Below are 20719 nucleotides of genomic sequence, written 5' to 3'. Positions count from 1 at the left end.
TGTCACAGGGGTTCTGTGACCTTGAAAACATGGGTTGTGACACCATATTCACTTGTCTCTGTGCTGTATGTTATGAGATACGAGGTCATAAAACTGGCACTGTATTTGTAGTTCCAGTTTACTCTGCCAAAGTTTATCCCTTCAGAAGGGATTTTAAGAGAAACCCAACGTAAAACATATTTGCTGCAACTGGCTGTGTGACTACAAGCCTTACTGGTCTGAAAAGAATTCCCACAACTAAAACTGTACCTTCCCCTTTTGCTCTATGGAGATGCCTGCATATTACATGATTTAATACATAATAATATTATATAATAATATACATGATTTAATTAAATAATAATAATAATAATAATAATAATAATTTATACCCCGCCCACCCCGGCCAGAGCTGGGCTCAGGGCGGCTGACACCAATAAAATCACAGTAAAAATATAAGGGGGGGGGGGGAAGAAACCAGTTTAAAATACAGGTTAAAATGCAATTTTAAATGCAGTCTCATTTTAAAAGTAGCCGATAGATCAAGACCATAAGGGGAGGGAAACATAAGGGTCAGACTGTGCCTTGGCCAAAGGCCAGGCGGAACAGCTCTGTCTTGCAGACCCTGCAGAAAGATGTCAAGTCCCGCAGGGCCCTAGTCTCTTGTGACAGAGCAGTCCACCAAGTCGGGGCCAGTACTGAAAAGGCCCTGGCCCTAGTTGAGACCAATCTAACCTCCTTGCAGCTCGGGACCTCCAAAGTGTTGTCATTTGTGGACCTTAAGATCCTCTGCGGGGCATACCAGGAGAGGTGGTCCCGTAGGTACGTGGGTCCTAGGCCATCATTAGAATGCCATCATCCGTCCCCCCCCCAAGTCTCAGGTTGGTAGAAGCCCCAAATTTGTGCTGGGTTTTGTGATGTCTAGCCCCGCTTCAACTTGGATGTATTGAGGATCAACCAGCACAATTGTAAATAAATCACAGAATTATAGAGTTGGAAGGGATCTTGAGGATCATCTAGTCCAACCCCCTGCAATGCAGGAATATGCAGCTGTCCCATGCAGTGGCAGAGGGAGCCTCTCGGGCACCTGAGGAGGCACGAACCGCCCATAGGGAGGGATGGGCCGTGGCATGTGGCACCCACAGGGACAGGCCGGGGCATGCAGCACCCATTCCTGCCCCCCTCCGTTGTTTGCTCGCCTGCCTCCTTCCCATCCTCTCCCCTGCCTGCCTCCTCCAGCGTGGGATAATGGCGCACTGCCCCGCAACTCCCAACCCAGGAGGCGGGGCAATGCGGCTGGGGTGTGTGCCCCACCACGGTGGCCAGCCCGTGGCGCACGATCCAGCGTGGCGGCCCAGTTGGGGAGCACGATCTGGTGCGGCCACAATCAGGCCCGCCAGGGATTTTGTCACACCCCCCTCAGGGATGGCACCCGGGGCGGACCACACCCACCGCACCCCCTTGCTCTGCCTCTGCCCCGCCCCAAGAACCCAACCTCTAGCTGTAGAACTTTGGTCATCACAGATATTTGATGCAGACAAAGCCTCCTGCATCTGGGGTTTTTTTTAATAAACCTGGGGGTTTTTTGAATAAAATATTTTGCATATTGTTATATGTTTGCATTGCAATAGGAGGGGGCCCTGATCTGAAGAATGTTGGATTATGGCTCCCAGATCTCTCAGCTGTGCCTCCATGGGAAGTGCCCCACAGCTCAGCAGAAGTATTTCTGCTTTGGGTACCTCCGAGACATCCTTTTTATTGTGCACTGGGGTGGAAGGGTCTTTCAATCTAGGTGCTCTCAGTTTCTCATTTTTACAATCTTAAAAGCAGTTCTCAACATGTTGCACACCTTTTTAATAACAGCAAAAATCCTCACGAAAATTCATCAGCATTTTGGTGCAAATTTCTCCAAATAAACACTTTTGCATGCAGTTTTGGATAACGTGCACACATTTGCAAGCCATTTCCCCACAATGCAATGCATTATCATATTTTCACAAACATGCTTTTTTGTGCACACTCAAATGACAAATTCCATGTGAATTTTGAAGGATAGCTGCGTTTTGGTTTTCACACTTTTTTGGAAACTGTAGATTCGATAGTTTCATGATGACATATGCAATCCTCCTTTCAGTACTGTTTGAGCCTGTCAAAGGTTTGGGCCGTTTGGTTTCCAATTGGTGCATTTTCTGTTAGGCTATAACTTGGGAGGGAACACCACAAAAAACTAATAAAGTGGGGTGTTGTGCAGAGGGTGCGACAGAATCCTTCAGTGAAGATGGGAGCAGGGAAACACAACTGAGGCTGATGTGATACATATAAAGGTAAAGGTAAAAGGACCCCTGACCATTAGGTCCAGTCGCGGACGACTCTTGGGTTTCACTGCTCATCTCGCTTTACTGGCCGAGGGAGCTGGCGTACAGCTTCTGGGTCATGTGGCCAACATGACTAAGCTGCTTCTGGCGAACCAGAGCAGCGCACGGAAACACCGTTTTACCTTCCCGACGGAGCGGTACCTATTTATCTACTTGCACTTTGACGTGCTTTCGAACTGCTAGGTTGGCAGGAGCTGGAACCGAGCAACGGGAGCTCACCCCATTCACGGGGATTCAAATCACCGACCTTCTGATTGGCAAGTCCTAGGCTCAGTGGTTTAACCCACAGCGCCACCTGCGTCCCTATGTGATACATATATTGGCTTCAAATCAGCTAGCTTTTTTCCTTCCCTGCCCCCTCTTTTTCCTTGACATCTAGCACAGGGTTTGTCAATGCCACCCCAAACCCCAGTTCTCCCCTAAGAAGCCTCTGAGCCTTTCTTACTGCTTGCTTTGTAATGAGGTGATGAGGGAGGTTACTTCTTCCTCCCTTGAAAAGTAGATATTTGTTTGTTTGTTTGTTTGTTTGTTTGTTTTATTGCATTTATATTCTAAAAAATATATGGGATGCAGGTGGCGCTGTGGGTTAAACCACAGAGCCTAGGACTTGCCAATCAGAAGATTGGTGGTTCGAATCCCCGCGGCGGGGTGAGCTCCCATCCTTCGGTCCCAGCTCCTGCCCACCTAGCAGTTCGAAAGCACCCTTAAAGTGCAAGTAGATAAATAGGGACCGCTTTATAATGGGAAGGTAAACGGCGTTCCGTGTGCTGTGCTGGCTCGCCAGAGCAGCGATGTCACACTGGCCACGTGACCTGGAAGTGTCTGCGGACGGCGCCAGCTCCCGGCCTCTAGAGTGAGATGAGCGCACAACCCTAGAGTCTGGCAAGACTGGCCCGTACCTTTACCTTTACCTTATTCTAAAAAAATTTATAAGAAGCTCAAGGTTGGCATATTTGGTTCTCCCCACATTCCTCATTTAATCCCCCAACATCCCTGCTAGGCAGGCTAGACTGAGACTGGCCTGAGGTCACCCAATGAGCTTCATGGGCAAGTGGCAATTTGAACTCTGGTCTCTCATGTCCTAGTCCAGCAACCTAACTGCTGCACCACACTGACTGAAGGAGGAAGTTGTTAGAGGGACAATTTTTTCCACTTCCTCGTTCAGCTTATTAAGGCCTAGGTTAATTATTTGGAATCTGATCTTATACAGATTCCTTGGTAGTGTGTGTGTGTGTGTGTGTGTGTGAGTAAGGGAGAGAGAGAGAGAGAGTGCACCTGAGGTTGAATCCTGACAAGACAGAAGTACTGTTTTGGGGGGATGGGGCGGGCGGGTGTGGGGGACTCCCTGGTCCTGAATGGGGCAACTGTGCCCCTGAAGGACCAGGTGTGCAGCCTGGGAGTCATTTTGGACTCACAGCTGTCCATGGAGGCGCACGTCAATTCTGTGTCCAGGGCAGCTGTCTACCAGTTTCATTTGGTAAGCAGGCTGATACCCTACCTGCCCAACAGTTCACCGTCTCTGCCTATTATTGTGGAATTGCTATTCTAAAAATTCTGATGAGCAGTGGGATGAGGGAAACCACACATCCTTTAGCTCAAGCAAGCAAACAAACAATATGGAAGTAAAATTATATGTCTCTGCAAATAACAATATGGATGAAACAACAGAACGGGACAAAACAACATTTCCAGTTGCATTGCAAACCACAGCTGACAGAACTCTACCCCTGTTCACCAGCACTTTTGTCTATAGCAAATAGGTAAAGGTAAAGGGACCCCTGACCATTAGGTCCAGTCGTGGCCGACTCTGGGGTTGTGGCGCTTGTTGTGTATTGAGTCAAAGGATTTTATATCTGTATTATTATTGTCTGTATTGCATTAGGGTAAAGTAACTGCCTTTTGGTTCCAGAGGGTACAGCTACTATTGGTTCATTTAAGCTGCTGTATTTGGATCCTCTGTCTTATTGGTTGCCTCCAAAAGGCAGGGCTGTGATTGCCTGATATTGTTCCCTCCAAAATGTATCCTTTCTAGCTGGTTCCCTGTCCCTATAAATGTAGCTCTCCCCTCCTCAAGTCTCAGTCTTATTGCTTAATAAAGAAGTGTTACTAGAGAACTGTCTCCAGCATATTATGTCAAGAGAGCTGAAATCACAAACCCCACGTCACAACAACTGGTGACGAGGATGGGATCCGGAATGCTGAGGAGCGGTTAAACGCAGCCCTGCCTCAGAGTCCGGATTGTAGCTAAGAACAAGACTCACTGGCCAGCTGAGAAGACGACCCTGCCCACAGGACAATGGAGAGTCCAAGGGTATTGGAGCCCTTCCAGCCATCAGAGCCCCACACGTGGGAAGACTACGTCGAACGCTTCGAGTTCTTCGCGGAGGCTCAAGGGATCACTGATGCCAGCAAAAGAAGCGCCACATTCCTGAGCTACTGTGGGCCTGAGATCTTCACGCTGGCCAAGGCATTGCTTGCTCCAGCGAAGCTAAGTGAGACATCTCTCAAAGATATTCTTGCCTGCCTAACAAGCCATTTGGCGCCTACTGAGACCAAGATGGCCCGGCGGATGGAGTTTCATAAGAGGCAGCAGCGTGCTGGGGAGTCTGTATCTGCATTTCTAGCTGAACTGCGGAAGCTTGCTCAGCACTGTGACTTCCAAGATCTGGAAGAGACTCTCCTGGATCGTTTTATCGGTGGTCTGAGCAGCAAGAAAGCCAGAAAACGCATCGTGGCTAAAGAAGAGGTTACCCTTGCTTCAGCCTTGAAGGAGGCCACCGCCACGGAGAAATATGAAAGAGAGGAGCTTGATGCCAGTCGCAGGGCCCCTAAACCACAGATAGAAGTTGCGCATGCCATGGACGAGCTAGAGGCTACTTCGAGCCAGAGCCCAGTCCATGGGGTCGAGTCAGTGCGTCAGGCCTGCACAGTGCACAAAGATTACCGAGGCAGGTGCCCTGGTTGTGGTGGAAACCATGAGCGGAAGAGTTGTCGTTTCCGGGATGCTATGTGCCGGACGTGCGGAAAGACAGGTCACATCGCCAGGGTCTGTAGATCGGCGGCGTTGGGAGTGACAGGAGCACCTAGACTGGAGCATCGCAGATCGGCCACAGCAAACCATGTTCTAAAGGACTGCAACTACGTAACAGAGATCAACGGGAGGGTCGTGCAGTTTCCAGCGCAAGGCAAGGCACACGTCAAGGTGAAGATTGAGGGTCAGCTGTGCGACATGGAGGTGGACTCCGGATCTGGATTCACTATCGTGTCGGACCAGACCGCGAGGACATTCTTCCCCAGGGGTAAGTTGCCCCCTCTGGAACCAAAAGGCAGTTACTTTACCCTAATGCAATACAGACAATAATAATACAGATATAAAATCCTTTGACTCAATACACAACACCCCTTCCCCCCTAGTGATCACAGCAGACGTAATCTCTCGGGTACTGTGGGGTCCTACAACTTCTACTTGATCTCCTGACAACAAGTGTTGCCGGTTCTGGATTGGGTGTCACCTGTGGTAGGGGGGCTGCTATAGGGGTTTCGTCAGGAACAGATGGAGTCCCAGACATCACAACAGCGCTCATCTCGCTATATTGGCCAAGGGAGCCGGCATACATCTTCCTGGTCATGTGGCCAGCATGACTAAGCCGCTTCTGGTGAACCAGAGCAGCACACGGAAACACCGTTTACCTTCCCGCCGGAGCGGTACCTATTTATCAACTTGCGCATCGACATGCTTTCGAACTGCTAGGTTGGCAGGAGCAGGGACCGAACAACGGGAGCTCACCCTGTCGCAGGGATTTAAACCGCCGACCTTCTGATTGGCAAGTCCTAGGCTCTGTGGTTTAACCCACAGCGCCGCCTGCGTCCCATATATCACCCCATTTCCCCCTGCTTGGGTGACTCTTTGAAATGTCCACAGAGTCTTGTGGCACCTCAAAGGCTAACAGATTCGTTTTGGCATGATCACTTGCGGATAGATATATTTTCAAAATGAGAGCAAGATCATCAAGTGATATTAAGGAGAATCTTAGTTGTGATCCAGAATCACCATTTGAACAGAGTGCAGGAGCAGACTCGTTTAATTTGACGCCAGTAGTAGGTCCAAGCAAAACTCCCAAAAAGAAGGTTTGTTGACAATATGTGGATAGCTACTTTGAGTCTTAGTTTCACATGTTCATATTATAAAGTAGTTGTTTCTTTTCCAATGAATTTCTTATCAATAAAAAATTCAGTGTGGCACGAGAATATTTTTATTCTGAAAGTGTGGCCCAGAGAAAATAGTTTGAGAACCACCTCTTGCCATCATGTATATTCCAGTCTTGCCATGACTGCTGCTTTCTGTTCAACCAGCCCAGTGAAACCTTTTTGTCTCACCAAAGACTAATAAACGCTTGTTCATTCAGGGCAGCTCTGGCTGTGAGCTCACTTCCCTGCCACTACCGTCATGCTATCTGAGTATGTTTAAAGGTATACATTATATATAGATAATTTAATGCCTGTTTCAGTTCTCAATCAATATTTTTTTATTTCAACTGTACTCCAGGAAGGAAAGGTTTGCTATGCTGTTGGGAATCTAAATATTGACAATACTTTTCCATCAAAGGGCAGAAAGACAAATCCAGTCTCTTATTCCTAATCTAAACACCAATAAAACAGGCAGCCCCCACCCCGATTCCCTTTATGTCATTTACCCCAGTTCAAACAGGCTTGCAATAACACTCCTCATTTCCCTGAGCCAGTGTGGGAGACCAGGGTTCAAATCCTCAGCCATGAAACTCACTGGCTGACCTGGGGCCAGTCACTGCTTCTAGGCCCACACTACCTCACAGACTTGCTGTTGAGGTTAAATGGGGGGGGGGGGGATTCGTGTGAGAGCACAAGACCAAAAAAGGGACATGCCAGGATCCAATCAGCAGATGGCGTCTGTAATTTTGGGATGTCTTGCTTGAATTGGGATGGTTGAGGGATAGAGAGGCAAGACTCGAGTTCAAGGACACGTCCCAGGCAGCCACAGAGAAGTGGGGAGGGCTGCATTCAGTTGCCAGAGCAGATTCCTTACCCTGCTGTAGTGAAGTGCTGGCTTTATTTACAAATAATCAAGCAGAGCATCCTGGAAGGATATAAAGAGAGATACAAAGATTATTCTCAAGTATACTTTTTGTCAAAACTGAAACATTAATCTAAGTAAAATAAAAACAGACCCAGGGAAGAAGAGAGGAAAAAGGAAAAAGAAAGATAAAGCGAGATAGCTAGAATTTAAACAAAGATAGAGAAAATAAAGTTAAGAAACTAAGGAACCTCCACTTCTTTGTCTTTCATCTGTATACATAATTCGACTCATCCACTCCAATACAACCCACAGCAGGACTACTTTCTATAAACAAACATTGTCTTCAAACCCAATGTCTTCAAACCTTCAAACCCAATGTCATTATTTCTTTTCCTTTTTTTACAGAACGTCTACAATCCCCTTGACTCTACTCTAATAATTCTTGGTAGATGCAGGTAGGTAGCCGGGTTGGTCTGACGCAGTTGAAAAAAAATTAAAAAATTGTGCAGTAGCACCTTAGAGACCAACTAAGTTTGTACATGCACACTTCTTCAGATACACTGAAACAGAAGTCACCAGACCCTTATATATAGTGGGAGGGCGGGGTGGGGTTTTTCTGAGAAGGGTAGTCGAAGATGGGTGATTGGCTCAATTGGTATGATAAACCTGTTGATGACTGTTAACGACCGCAATTAGTCCCACAAGAAAAGCAAGGTGACCAAAAATAGCTTTGCAGATGACCAAAAATAGTTTTAGCACAGGGGCCAGCAAACTTTTTCAGCAGGGGGCTGGTCCACTGTCCCTCAGACCTTGCGTGGGGCCGGACTATATTTTGGAAAAAAATTATGAATGAATTAATATGCCACTCAAATAACCCAGAGATGCATTTTAAATAAAAGCACACATTCTACTCATGTAAAAACACGCTGATTCCCAGACCGTCCGTGGGCCAGATTTAGAAGGCGATTGGGCCGGATCTGGCCCCCGGGCCTTAGTTTGCCTACCCATGCTTAGCATATGAGATCCTGGGATTTGAGATCCTGCTTTGAAATCACTGGACCCAACAACATCAAACGTACCACCTCAGGCCTATTTTTTTTTTTTTTTAATAAATATTTATTAAGGTTTTACACAACAAAACAAACATCACAATCAGGAAAAACAAAAAGGAAAGACAATAAAAAACAACACAGTTTAAAAATAATATAAAGTCAACAAGGAGAGATAATAAAAAAAGAAAAAAGAAAAAACAAAGAAAAGATTATTTCTTACTTACTATCTTTATAACCCTCTTTCCTGACCTCCTCACATCTCCCTTTTCTGTGTTCCCCTTTACACAATCAAATTCAGCAATTCCCTACCCTCTTTCCAATCTTATTCAATATTATACATTTCAACCTATTATGCCTTTGGTTTCCTTTCCTTTTAAAACCATTTATCACATGTTCTTTATAACCTAATCCTTTATATCATTTGTTTAGTCTCGACATAATAATACTCTGGTCTTACCCCTTTTTTTCTTCAAAACATTTTTACATATTTCTTTTTACCATGTCACTGATGCCCTATTCTCTTTATATCCAACATCATTTTAACATTCAAACTTACAGTGTTTTTGGAGATATTTAAACTTCTTCCAGTCCTCTTCCACCGACTCTTCTCCCAGGTCTCGGATTCTGCCAGTCATTTCTGCCAGTTCCATATAGTCGATCACTTGCATCTGCCATTCTTCCAGGGTGGGCAAATCTTGTGTCTTCCAATACTTTGCGATGAGTATTCTTGCTGCGGTTGTTGCATACATAAAGATTGTTCTGTCTTTCTTTGGCCTATTTAATTGCTCATCTTCTAACATTGTGTATGCCATCAAATTCCAGCAGTTCCCTTTAGCTCTCTATATTGGACAAACAGGCCATGTCATAAATGGGCCAGACATAAATCTGACATCAGGAATCACAAGACAGAGAAGCCAGTAGGAGAACACTTCATTCTTCCAGGACATTCAATACAGAATCTCAAAGCAGCTGTCTTATTACAAAATATGTTGAAGTCCATAACCTACATTTATATCTATTCCAGACTCAATATAGTACATCTAACAAAATGATTTTTAAAGTCTGCATCCACTTTGACTGTGTCATACCACAGATATCCATGCCATCCAAACCTTAAATCATGACCTTCCAAAATTCTCTTATTTCTCAAGGCCACCCATTCCTTCATCCACACTAAGCAACAGACTGCAAAGTACAATTTCAAATCAGAGAGTCCCAATCCTCCCCTTTCCTTTGCATCTTGTAGTACTTTTATTTTAAATTATGGTTTTTTTACCTTGCCATAAAACTTAGATCTTTTAAGATATTAGTCACAATAGGTAATGTTTGAAATATAAACATCATTCTGAGCAAGAGATTCATCTTTATCACGGAGATTTTACCTAACAATGACAATTTTAACTTTTCCCATCTTGACAGGACACCCATGTTTTAATATAATTATTTTGAAATAATATATATGTTATTCATATTTGTCATAGTAATACCCAAGTATTTAACTCCCCCCCTGCTTTGAAACCCTCTTTTCTCCATCAAAACTTCTGGACTTCTCTTGTCATATTATTCTTTGTGAATATTTTCATTTTCTGATAGTTAATCTTAAAACCTGCTAATGTACCAAACTTTTTTAATTTGTCCATAAAGTTCCTACTCCCTGCAATTATTTTACTTAGGTCAAAGACTCAGTTTGGCACACACACATCTAGGGTTGCCATATTTCAAAAAATAAAAGTCAGGACATCACCAAACTTGCTGAGCTTTCTTTTTCTTTTTGACTTGCCTAAGATTCAGGATGTATGGCAGCCCTAACAACTGGGAGGGGTAGCTAATGCAGCAGAAAACAGAATCAAATTTCAAAATGACCTTAACTGGGCACAAGCTAACAAAATGAATTTCAATAGGGACTAATGTAAGGTTCTGCACTTAGGCAGGAAGAACCAGATGCACCAATATAGGATGGGGGACACCTGGCTTACTAGAAGTACATGTGAAAAGAATCTAGGGGTCTTGGTGGACCACAAGCTTAACATGAGTCAACATTGTGATGCAGCAGGGGAGAAAAGTTAAGGCTATTCTAGGCTGAATCAACAGAAGTATATAGTGTTCATATCAAGGGAAGTTATAGTACCACTCTATTCTGCCTTGGTCAGACCACACCTGGAACACTCTGTCCATTTCTGGACACCACAATTTACAAAGGATGTTGACAAGCTAGAACCTGTACAGAGGATGGCAACCAGAATGATCAAGGATCTAGAATCCAAGCCTTAGGAGGAATGATTGAAGGACCTGGGTATGTTTAGCCTGGAAAACGGGATACTCATATGATAGCCATCTTCAAATATCTAAAGGGCTATCACATGGAAGATGAAGCAAGCTTGTTTTCTTCTGCTCTGGAAGGTAGGACTTGAACCAATGGCTTCAAGTTACAAGAAAAGAGTAAAAGGCGAAAGATTTATATGATCTGAAGAGAAACCAGAGTATGAAATTTACGGCATGCAATGCCTTAAGAGAGAATATTATGAAAATGATCTACAGGTGGTACATGACACCAGTCAAGCTTGAACAAATCAGTGAACAAATCAGAAATCTCACGGAGGAGCAGCCTTTGTAAACACAGAGGAAGTTGCCTTCCGCCAGCTCAGAGCATTGGTCCATCTAGCTCAGCATCATCTACTGTGTGGTAGAGCATTTTCTTGCCACGCAAAAGATCCCTGGTTCAGTCCCTTGTGTCTCTACCACATAGGTCTGGGAATATCCTTGGCCTGAAATCCAGGACACTGCATCACTGCAGACAATTTTGAGCTAAATGGTCCAAAGACCTGACTTGATATAAAGCAGCTTATTGTGTTCTTTTGTGCACTGACTGGCAGCAGCTTTCTGGGGTTTTAGACATGGGACATTTTCAGCCTTACCTGGAGACGCTAGGCATTCAACCTGGGATCTTCTGCATGCAAATCAGGCACTCTGCCACTGAGCTATGAACCACCTCCCCAAATAATAACCAAAGAAACAGAAAGTGAAGGAAGAAAAGAATACAATGTGCAGCACTTTGGACTTAGCTCAGTAGCTAATGGGCAGCCAGTGAAATTATTTCAGCAGTAGCGCAGCATGGTGACAGCAGTTTGCCTTGGTGATCAGGGGAGTCACTACAGTTTGCACTAACACAGCTTCTGGGCCAACCTCAAGGGCAGCTCCACAAGGGGCTTGCAGTAGTACCCCATGGACAACAACAACAACAACAGAAGAAGAAGAAGAGTTTGGATTTGATATCCCACTTTATCACTACCCGAAGGAGTCTCAAAGCGGCTAACAATCTCCTTTTTCCTCCTCCCCCACAACAAACACTCTGTGAGGTGAGTGGGGCTGAGAGACTTCAGAGAAGTGTGACTGGTCCAAGGTCACCCAGCAGCTGCATGTGGAGGAGCGGGGAAGCGAACCCGGTTCACCAGATTATGAGTCTACTGCTCTTAACCACTACACCACAGCTGTCCTACTAGGTGGAGCTGGAAAAAGGTACTCCTAGCCACTGGGTGTCTAGTGCCAGAGGTGGATCCAGGTGGACCCCCAAACTATGAACCTGCTCCTTCAGAGGGAGCACAACTCCAGCCAAATCAGGCAACTGACCAGCTTTTTATTATTTATTGTTTATTATGGAAATAAACTATCAAAGTAAAGGGTAGGTGCATTATCATGAGCTGTTCTAGATTCTTCAAGCAAACAGCACTGCTGTGAGGGGAGCACCCTTAGCAGGAATCCTAAAGCACCTCTGCTTTTACCCTGCACGGTGGCTTCTGGCAAATGTGGTCAAGGAACAATGGTCATGAGTGTTCTGGGAAAGAATGTAAAACATCTGACTTCAAACGGTGGCAGGAGTTTAAACATGTCACCGCTGGCAAAGCACAAAATGGCCTGTATAATTTGTCAAAAGCCTGTTGAAAGCTTCAGGGCTGGTGGGGAGGGGGGAGAGGGGAGGGAAAAGCTAGCCGCTCTCTGATCTTTAGCCTCCTACCCCAAATTTCTTGCCACTCTATAATATGGATTGTATGGCTGGGAAGAGATGTCAACTCTGTGGAACGTGGGACCATTCCAGTTTCAAAGGGGGCACCGAGCGGGAACTAGATGTTGACTTTTTTTATTGAATTATCTATAAAAAATAAGTCTGTTGCTTTTGATGCCTGCAAAGGCATCTCTGGCAATTTGACAGCTCAGGTATTGGGGGTAGGGGAAGAGAAATAACACCCCTCCCTTTAAAAAAAGAAAGAATAGCCCTTCATTATACTGAAGTCGCTCCAACCCTTTGATCATTGTTTTGGTTTGCCTATTTCCCCAGCTCTGCAATAAACATTTTCAAAAGCGGTGTGCGTGGATTATTTATGTTTACTTATCCCCAATGCATTTTATAGATGCTATGAAGACAAGGCAGCTTGACCAACCTGGGCTGGGTTGAAGGTCATGAAAGGCTCCTTTTAGCAGAGCATCTCGCCACCTTCTGTGGTCTAAACGGATCACCCTAAACACCTTTCTTGAATGAATGAATGAATGAATGAATGAAAAAATAAATAAATGCAACAATAATACAGATTTCAAGATGGCATATTTTGCTTCTACTGTATCTGAAAAATCTGAAACTGGGTCAGTGTCACATTTTTTTTGTGAGGGTTTAGGGAACTGCAGATTTCAGGACATCTTCTAGAGTGCCTTCTTGAGATGACTGGCAGTTGTGTTTTTCCATGATGGCACCCTGATGGCCAGTGGCGCAGCTGCAGATTCTGAAATGCAGGACATCATCATGATGGCCACACCCTCCAAGGACTGTTCAAAAATGCAGGCAGCTGTTTTGATCGATTATTACATCCATACTCTGAAAGAGCAGCAGTTCACAGCACAGTGGGAGCCAGTGCATTGGAGTGGAGGTGGTCCCAGCAACCTCAGTGAACCCTCAACCAGCCACAGCCTACCTGTGTGCCTTCTTACTTAAAATCAGTCAGGGTGGGGGCCTCAGCCTGTCCTTGGCCCTAGGGTTGCCATATTTTGAAGAGCAAAAAAAACAAACAAACCACAAACCCACACATTTGCCAACTTCTAAGTTTAACTATGGATCGCTATGACTACTCTACCCATGTAAAAGAGGACTTGTCCTCGAAAAAGAGGGCATATGGCAAGCCTACACTAGCTTCATCTACTGTTGGTCTCTTTGCTTTCCACCCTTCTAGTCCTAATGAGCAACAGTGACCACTGTCATAGCATAATATCCATTTAATTGTGATCAGCAATGACCGCAACCCTATGCATACTTAGTCTTGGAGCTGGTTTCTTTGAACTCAGAGGTGTTGACGTTTGACAGCAGAGGTTTAGTTTATAAAACACATTGAGCTTTGGCAAAAGACCTTCAGCTAGCTGAAATGCAAACTTTTAAGAGTTAAGATTTTAATTAGAAATGCTAACAAAATGTTACCATTTATATTGCTAACCACTCTGAAGAAGCCCCCCCTCCCGCGCACAAAGAAAAAAGAAGTATCTAGTCTCTAATTCACAGTGTCCTTAATTCTCTCACTTCCTATCCCAACCTGCAGACCTCTGGATGTTTTGAACTACATTCCAGTATACCTGAAGGAGCGTCTCCACCCCCATCATTCTGCCCGGACGCTGAGGTCCAGCGCTGAGGGCCTTCTGGCGGTTCCCTCATTGCGAGAAGCAAAGCTACAGGGAACCAGGCAGAGGGCCTTCTCGGTAGTGGCGCCCGCCCTGTGGAACGCCCTTCCAGCAGATGTCAAAGCGATAAACAACTACCTGACATTCAGAAGACATCTTAAGGCAGCCCTGTTCAGGGAAGTTTTTAACGTGTGATTTTACTGTATTTTTGGTTTTTATGGAAGCCGCCCAGAGTGGCTGGGGAGGCCCAACCAGATGGGCGGGGTATAAATAAATTATTATTATTATTATTATTATTATTATTATTATTATTATTATTCCCCATCTTCCTTGAAGATCCCATCCCATCCCAATGGGCCATGCTAGCTGAGACTGAGGGCAGTTGTAGTCCAAAATGTCTGGAGAACACCAGATTGGGAAAGGCTGTGTTATGCTAATCTGTCACAAACAAATTTGAAAGCCTCATTCTCAACTCATTCACTTGCCAGAGGAAGGTTGTTGGCGTCCATCTGTTTCAAGAGACAGTGGAAGAGCATGCCATTGAGGCTAAAGTCAAACCATTGGAGAGTTAGTATCTGCTGTGGCTGTAGAGACCAATACGGGAGAAACATGTTTTTATTGCAGGTGAGGCAGATGAAGTCGTCTGGTTGTGTGCAGGTGCACCATGGCATTTCTCCTTTCTGTGCTCCTCCCAGCAGACATTTCTCCTCTGCTCACTGCTGCAGATGCACAACCTGACTGTCTGTCCACAGGCACTGCCATCATCTGCAAGCGATTTCCATGTGGCAGGGTTGATGTTTCCAGCCTTCATGTCAAGTTTGCTGATGTCATTGTAACACAGAGTTGGTCTGCCAGTGGGTCTGGGGCCTGAAGCCAGCTCCCTGTGGATCAGGTCCTTGGGGATCCTGCCATCTTCCATTCTGTGAACATGACCAAGCCAGCATAGATATTGCTGAGACCAGACTGTGAAAATGCTGGGAATGTGGTCTTGGGGGAGAGCACATCTTTGTTTGGAATTCTGTCCTGCCATGTGATGCCTAAAATCTTCCTGACACAGTGCATATGGAAGCCAGAGAAAGGACAACCTGCCAGTTATCCTGGTGCTCTGGCAGGTGATATCACCCGCTTCCCCCAAATTCACCACTGTTCATGTCCAATCCAGGCCAGGGTTAGCTCAAGTTAGTGTTTGCCTTGAAACAGAGACACTTGCCCATGAACAGTGAACAGAAGAAAGCTTCCAATCCCTGCTGCCACAATTCCTTTTATTGCCATTATAGTAGTCGTGGGAGATTTCAGCTTCCCCGATATCTGTTGAAACTCAAATTCTGCCATGAATGAAAGGTCCAACAAATCCCTCCGTTGCCTCACTGATAATTTCACTTCCCAGAAGGTAGAAGAAGCAACAATGGGATCATAAATTTTGGACCTGGTCTTCACCAACAGGGAGGAACTGATCAATGAAGTGGAAGTACTCAGATACTTGGGGGGAAGTGATCATAATCTCCTGGGTTTCGTGCAATAGAGGCAAGCAAAAGCTGAGTGTAGACAGACATGCACCCTGGATTTTAAGAAGGTCAGTTTCAAAAAGCTTAAGGAGCTACTGGATGAGATCGCATGGTCAGAAATACTCAACATCATGCCAGACGTACCTTATTTCTTTTTTTTTTGATGGAGTTACAAGCTTGGTGGATCAGAGTGTATTTTGACTTCAGTAAGGCTTTAGACAAAGTTCCCAATGATATTCTTGTGAGGAAGCTGGTAAAATGTGGATTGGACAAGGTAACTGTTAGGTGGATTTGTAGCTGGTTGACTGACTGAACCCAAAATGACCTGAACAGATTGGAGAACTGGTTGCAAGTTAACAAATGAGTTTCAATAGGGACAAATGTAAGGTTCTGCACTTAGGCAGGAAGAACCAGATGCACCAATATAAGATAGGGGACACCTGGCTTACTAGCAGTACATGTGAAAAGTATCTAGGGGTCTTAGTAGACTACAAGTTTAACATAGTCAACAGTGCAATGCAGCAGCAAAAAAAAGCTAATCCTATTCCACACTGCATCAACAGAAGTATTGTGTCCAGATCAAGGGAAGTTATAGTACCACTCTATTCTGCCTTGGTCAGACCACACCTGGAATACTGTGTCCAATTCTGGGTGCCACAATTTAAGAAGAATGTTGATAAGCTGGAACGTGTGCACAGGAGGGCAATAAAGATGATCAAGGGTCTAGAAGCCAAGTCTTATGAGGAACGGTTGAAGTAGTTAGCCTTGAAAAGAGGGGACTAGGATAGCTATCTTCAAATATCTAAAGGGCTGTCACATGAAGAAGAAGAAGAGTTTGGATTTGATATCCCGCTTTATCACTACCCGAAGGAGTCTCAAAGCGGCTAACATTCTCCTTTCCCTTCCTCCCCCACAACAAACACTCTGAGGTTAGTGGGGCTGAGAGACTTCAGATAAGTGTGACTGGCCCAAGGTCACCCAGCAGCTGCATGTGGAGGAGCGGAGACGCGAACCCGGTTCCCCAGATTACGAGACTACCGCTCTTAACCACTACACCACACTGGCTCTCATGAAGATGGAACAAGTTTGTTTACTTGCTCTGGAGGGTAGGACCAGAACCAATGGATTCAAGTTACAATAAAGGAGATTCCAACTAAACACCAGGAAGAATTTGCTGACAGCAAGTGCTGCTGCAGCAAGGTCTCCTTCAGGATGTTGAGCTCTCATTCCCTGCATTGCATCATTCTAGCATCATTGCTAGCTCACTTCCAGGAGAGCTAGACCCAGAGAAGGCAAGTTCCTTAGTAAGATGTACTATCTAGCTTACCAAATGCAAGAGGCCAAGTATCACATTTGATCAGTGGTGAGGAACCCTTTCTCAGCATGAGGGTTGCATTCACCTTCCAATATAAGCTCTGTGTGACAAAGCTTCTGTGCATGTAAACTGTCACTCACAAATTTCATGTGGCTCAGTATCATTTCTTTCAGTCCTGCACAAATCAGAACCAGTGATTTGAAGGCGGTGAAGGTCCTGTGTGAGGGTCTGGAGGCGGATGGAGGATGAATGGCGGCTAACAGATTGAGGTTGAATCCTGACAAGACAGAAGTACTGTTTTGGGGGGACAGGAGATGGGCGGGTGTGGAGGCCAGGAGTCATTCTGGACTCACAGCTGTCCATGGAGGCGCAGGTCAATTCTGTGTCCAGGACAGCTGTCTACCAGCTCTACGCAGGTTGAGACCCTATCTGTCCGTGGCCTGTCTCGCCAGAGTGGTGCATGCTCTAGTTATCTCTCGCTTGGACTACCGCAATGCACTCTATGTGGGGCTACCTTTGAAGGTGACCCGGAAACTACAACTAATCCAGAATGCGGCAGCTTGACTGGTGACTGGGAGCGACTTCTGAGACCACATGACACCGGTCTTGAAAGACCTACATTGGCTCCCAGTATGTTTCCGAGCACAATTCAAAGTGTTCGTGCTGACCTTTAAAGCCCTAAACGGCCTCGGTCCAGTATCCCTGAAGGAGCGTCTCCACCCCCATAGTTCTGCCCGGTCACTAAGGTCCAGTGTCAAGGGCCTTTTGGCGGTTCCCTCGCTGCGAGAAGCCAAGCTACAGGGAACCAGGCAGAGGGCCTTCTCGGTAGTGGCCCCCGCCCTGTGGAACGCCCTCCCACCAGATGTTAAAGAGAAAAACAACTACCAGACTTTTTGAAGACATCTGAAGGCAGCCCTGTTTAGGGAAGCTTTTAATGTTTGATGTATTATGGTATTTTAACATTTTCTTGGAAGCTGCCCAGAGTTATTATTTTATTATTATTATTATTATTATTATTATTATTATTATTATTTAAATGAATTACAGGTGGACCACTGAATTAAAAAGGAGGCCACTGCCCTGCTCTTCCTAGGCGAAGCGTGTGCGACAAGTGCAGGGGGCAGCAAGTGGCAAACTCCTCACCCTCCCCTGGATTTGCCACCCTGCTCAGCTGTCCCCAGCCTGCCACTTGAGGTGGCTGCCTCACCAAGCTTCTTGGTGGGGGCCAAGCTGGGCCTGTTTGTGGAGGATTTCCATTTAAACATGGTTGCTCCTGTGCTGAGAGAGTTTCTGCAGGGGAAGAGAGAAAGGCTGCAGCGTCAGAGAGGTTAGATGTGGTTTGAAGTTGTACAGAAAAGTGGGGAGGTGGGTGGTGGGGAGGGGGTGCAACCCCCCTCCTTGAAAATCTGCTTCAAGCTGTAGAATTCCAGAACCCTTCCCAAGAAAGCTGAGGGGGGTCTGGTATCTCCAGGAAGCCGGGCTCCAGCACCAGAGCAAAGACACAATGAGGTCTATGTGCCACTTCTAGAAGAGCAATAAAAATGACCAGGAATGCTGAACAATTTCTGTGCAAGGCAAAGCTGCAAGGAGCAAGGCCCTTTGACTTACAAAAGAGGCAGCTGGGTGGTGTTTCCGTGCAAGAATATAAAAAGCATGAGCTGATTTTGGCATTTTTTAAAATGACGACGAAAAACCCTGCCTGCCCTGTTAGCCTCTTGCAGCCTGAAAGAACAGAGCTTTTTTTTTTTTGGAAGTTTGCTTACCTTAATACTTCCCCCACCCTACGAATCAAAGGAAGAAAAATATGTAGCTGCTTACAGTCCTCTTCATAAGACACGGCTGGGGAGCTAGATCTGGACACATTACATCCCACCCCCCACTTCCATGGGCAGTGTTTGACAGGTGGAGAAGGCACCCACCTGTTAATCGCCTGACATCATCATGATGTCAGTTGACCCATTTTCACACCTTCGCTTTGCAAGTCCCGGCAATCAACTGCAATTACTCCTCTTTGAGCAAGCAGTATCTTTACTTGCCCTGCACCTGCATCAGGTGATCTCAGCCACAATGGAGACCTGGCAGGTGTAATTATGGCCCTGTACTGTAGGCTCCTCACCACTATTATAAGGTTTAGAGGCTGCCACAAAGAAGGCCCTCTCCTGGGTGACAGAAGAGGGGCCTTATGTGGAAATTAAGTCCTAAGAATATTGTTAGGGATGGAGCCTTGGGCCTCAGGTATTTGGGGGCTGAGTCATATAGGGCTTTAAAGACCAATGTGAGCACCTTGAATTGGGCCCAGACATAAACTGGCAAGCTATGCCAGTTACAGCTTGTAAAATCCCTGGGATGGGTCCTTTGCTGCTTTTACCTTTGGGGCATGCCTGGGACTCATCCAGATTGCTTATCTCAGCACTCCTGGGAGGGCTGAAATATATATCCCTATTGATAGAAGCTCCTATCAATAGAATAGACTGATGCCAAGAGGAGGTCCCCTCAGTCACCATTTGCTTTGGAGAGGACATTTTTTCTTCAAGATCATGGCAGGAATGGGGAAGGCTGCACTTCCTCTCTCTGCCTGCTGTGATCCTGATCTAGATAAAGTGCCCTGCTCTTGGTTTAATTAAAAAACAACAACAACTCAAAAACAACATTTTGATTGGCACATTTAAGGTATACTTAGGGACGCGGGTGGCGCTGTGGTCTAAACCACTGAGTCTCTTGGGCTTGCCGATCGGAAGGTCAGCAGCTCGAATCCCCGCGACAGATGAGCTCCTGTTGCTTGGTCCCAGCCCCTGCCAACCTAGCAGTTCAAAAGCACGTCAAAGTGCAAGTAGATAAATAGGTACCGCTCCAGTGGGAAGGTAAACGGTGTTTCCGTGTGCTGCTCTGGTTCACCAGAAGTGGCTTAGTCATGCTGGCCACATGAACTGTACGCCGGCTCCCTCGGCCAGTAAAGCAAGATGAGCGCCGCAACCCCAGAGTCAGCCACAACTGGACCTAATGGTCAGGGGTCCCTTAACCTTTACCTTAAGGTAAAGGTAAAGGTACCCCTGACCGTTAGGTCTAGTCGTGGACAACTCTGGAATTGTACTCTCATCTTGCTCTTATAGGCCAAGGGAGCCGGCGTTTGTCTGCAGACAGCTTCTGGGTCATGTGGCCAGCATGACTAAGCCGCTTCTGGTGAACCAGAGCAGCGCAGGGAAACGCTGTTTACCTTCCTGCTGGAGCGGTACCTATTGATCTACTTGCACTTTGACATGCTTTCAAACAGCTAGGTTTGCAGGAGCTGGGACCGAGCAACAGGATCTCACCCTGTCGCGGGGATTTGAACCGCTGACCAACTAAGTTAGTTCTTGGTATGAGCTTTCGTGTGCATGCACACGAAAGCTCATACCAAGAACTAACTTAGTTGGTCTTTAAGGTGCTACTGGAAGGATTTTTTTTATTTTGTTTTGACTATGGCAGACCAACACGGCTACCTATCTGTAACTCCACCCAGTTTGATTCATGGAGGAGGATGGCTACTGGCTCTGATGGCTCTGTTCTCACTCTACCTAAGAGTCATCAGTTTCTAGGAATCACAAGTGGGGGAGAGTGTTGCTGCACTCAGGTCCTGTTTGTGGGTCTTTGCAGAGGTAACTGGCTGGTCACTTGTGAGAACAGGATGCTCAGCCAGATGGGCCTTTTGCCTGATCCCTGGCTGCTGCCCTCCTCTTCTTTTTCGGTATGTGTGTGTGTCTTGACAAGGCGAGGTGGGAAGAGTGAGCTTCTGCCTCTTCTGTGCA

The sequence above is a fragment of the Podarcis erhardii genome, assembly GCF_964252035.2.
Source record: "Podarcis erhardii genome assembly, chromosome: Z".
In the NCBI taxonomy this organism is placed as follows: Eukaryota; Metazoa; Chordata; class Lepidosauria; order Squamata; family Lacertidae; genus Podarcis; species Podarcis erhardii.
This window is presented reverse-complemented; position numbering follows the sequence as displayed.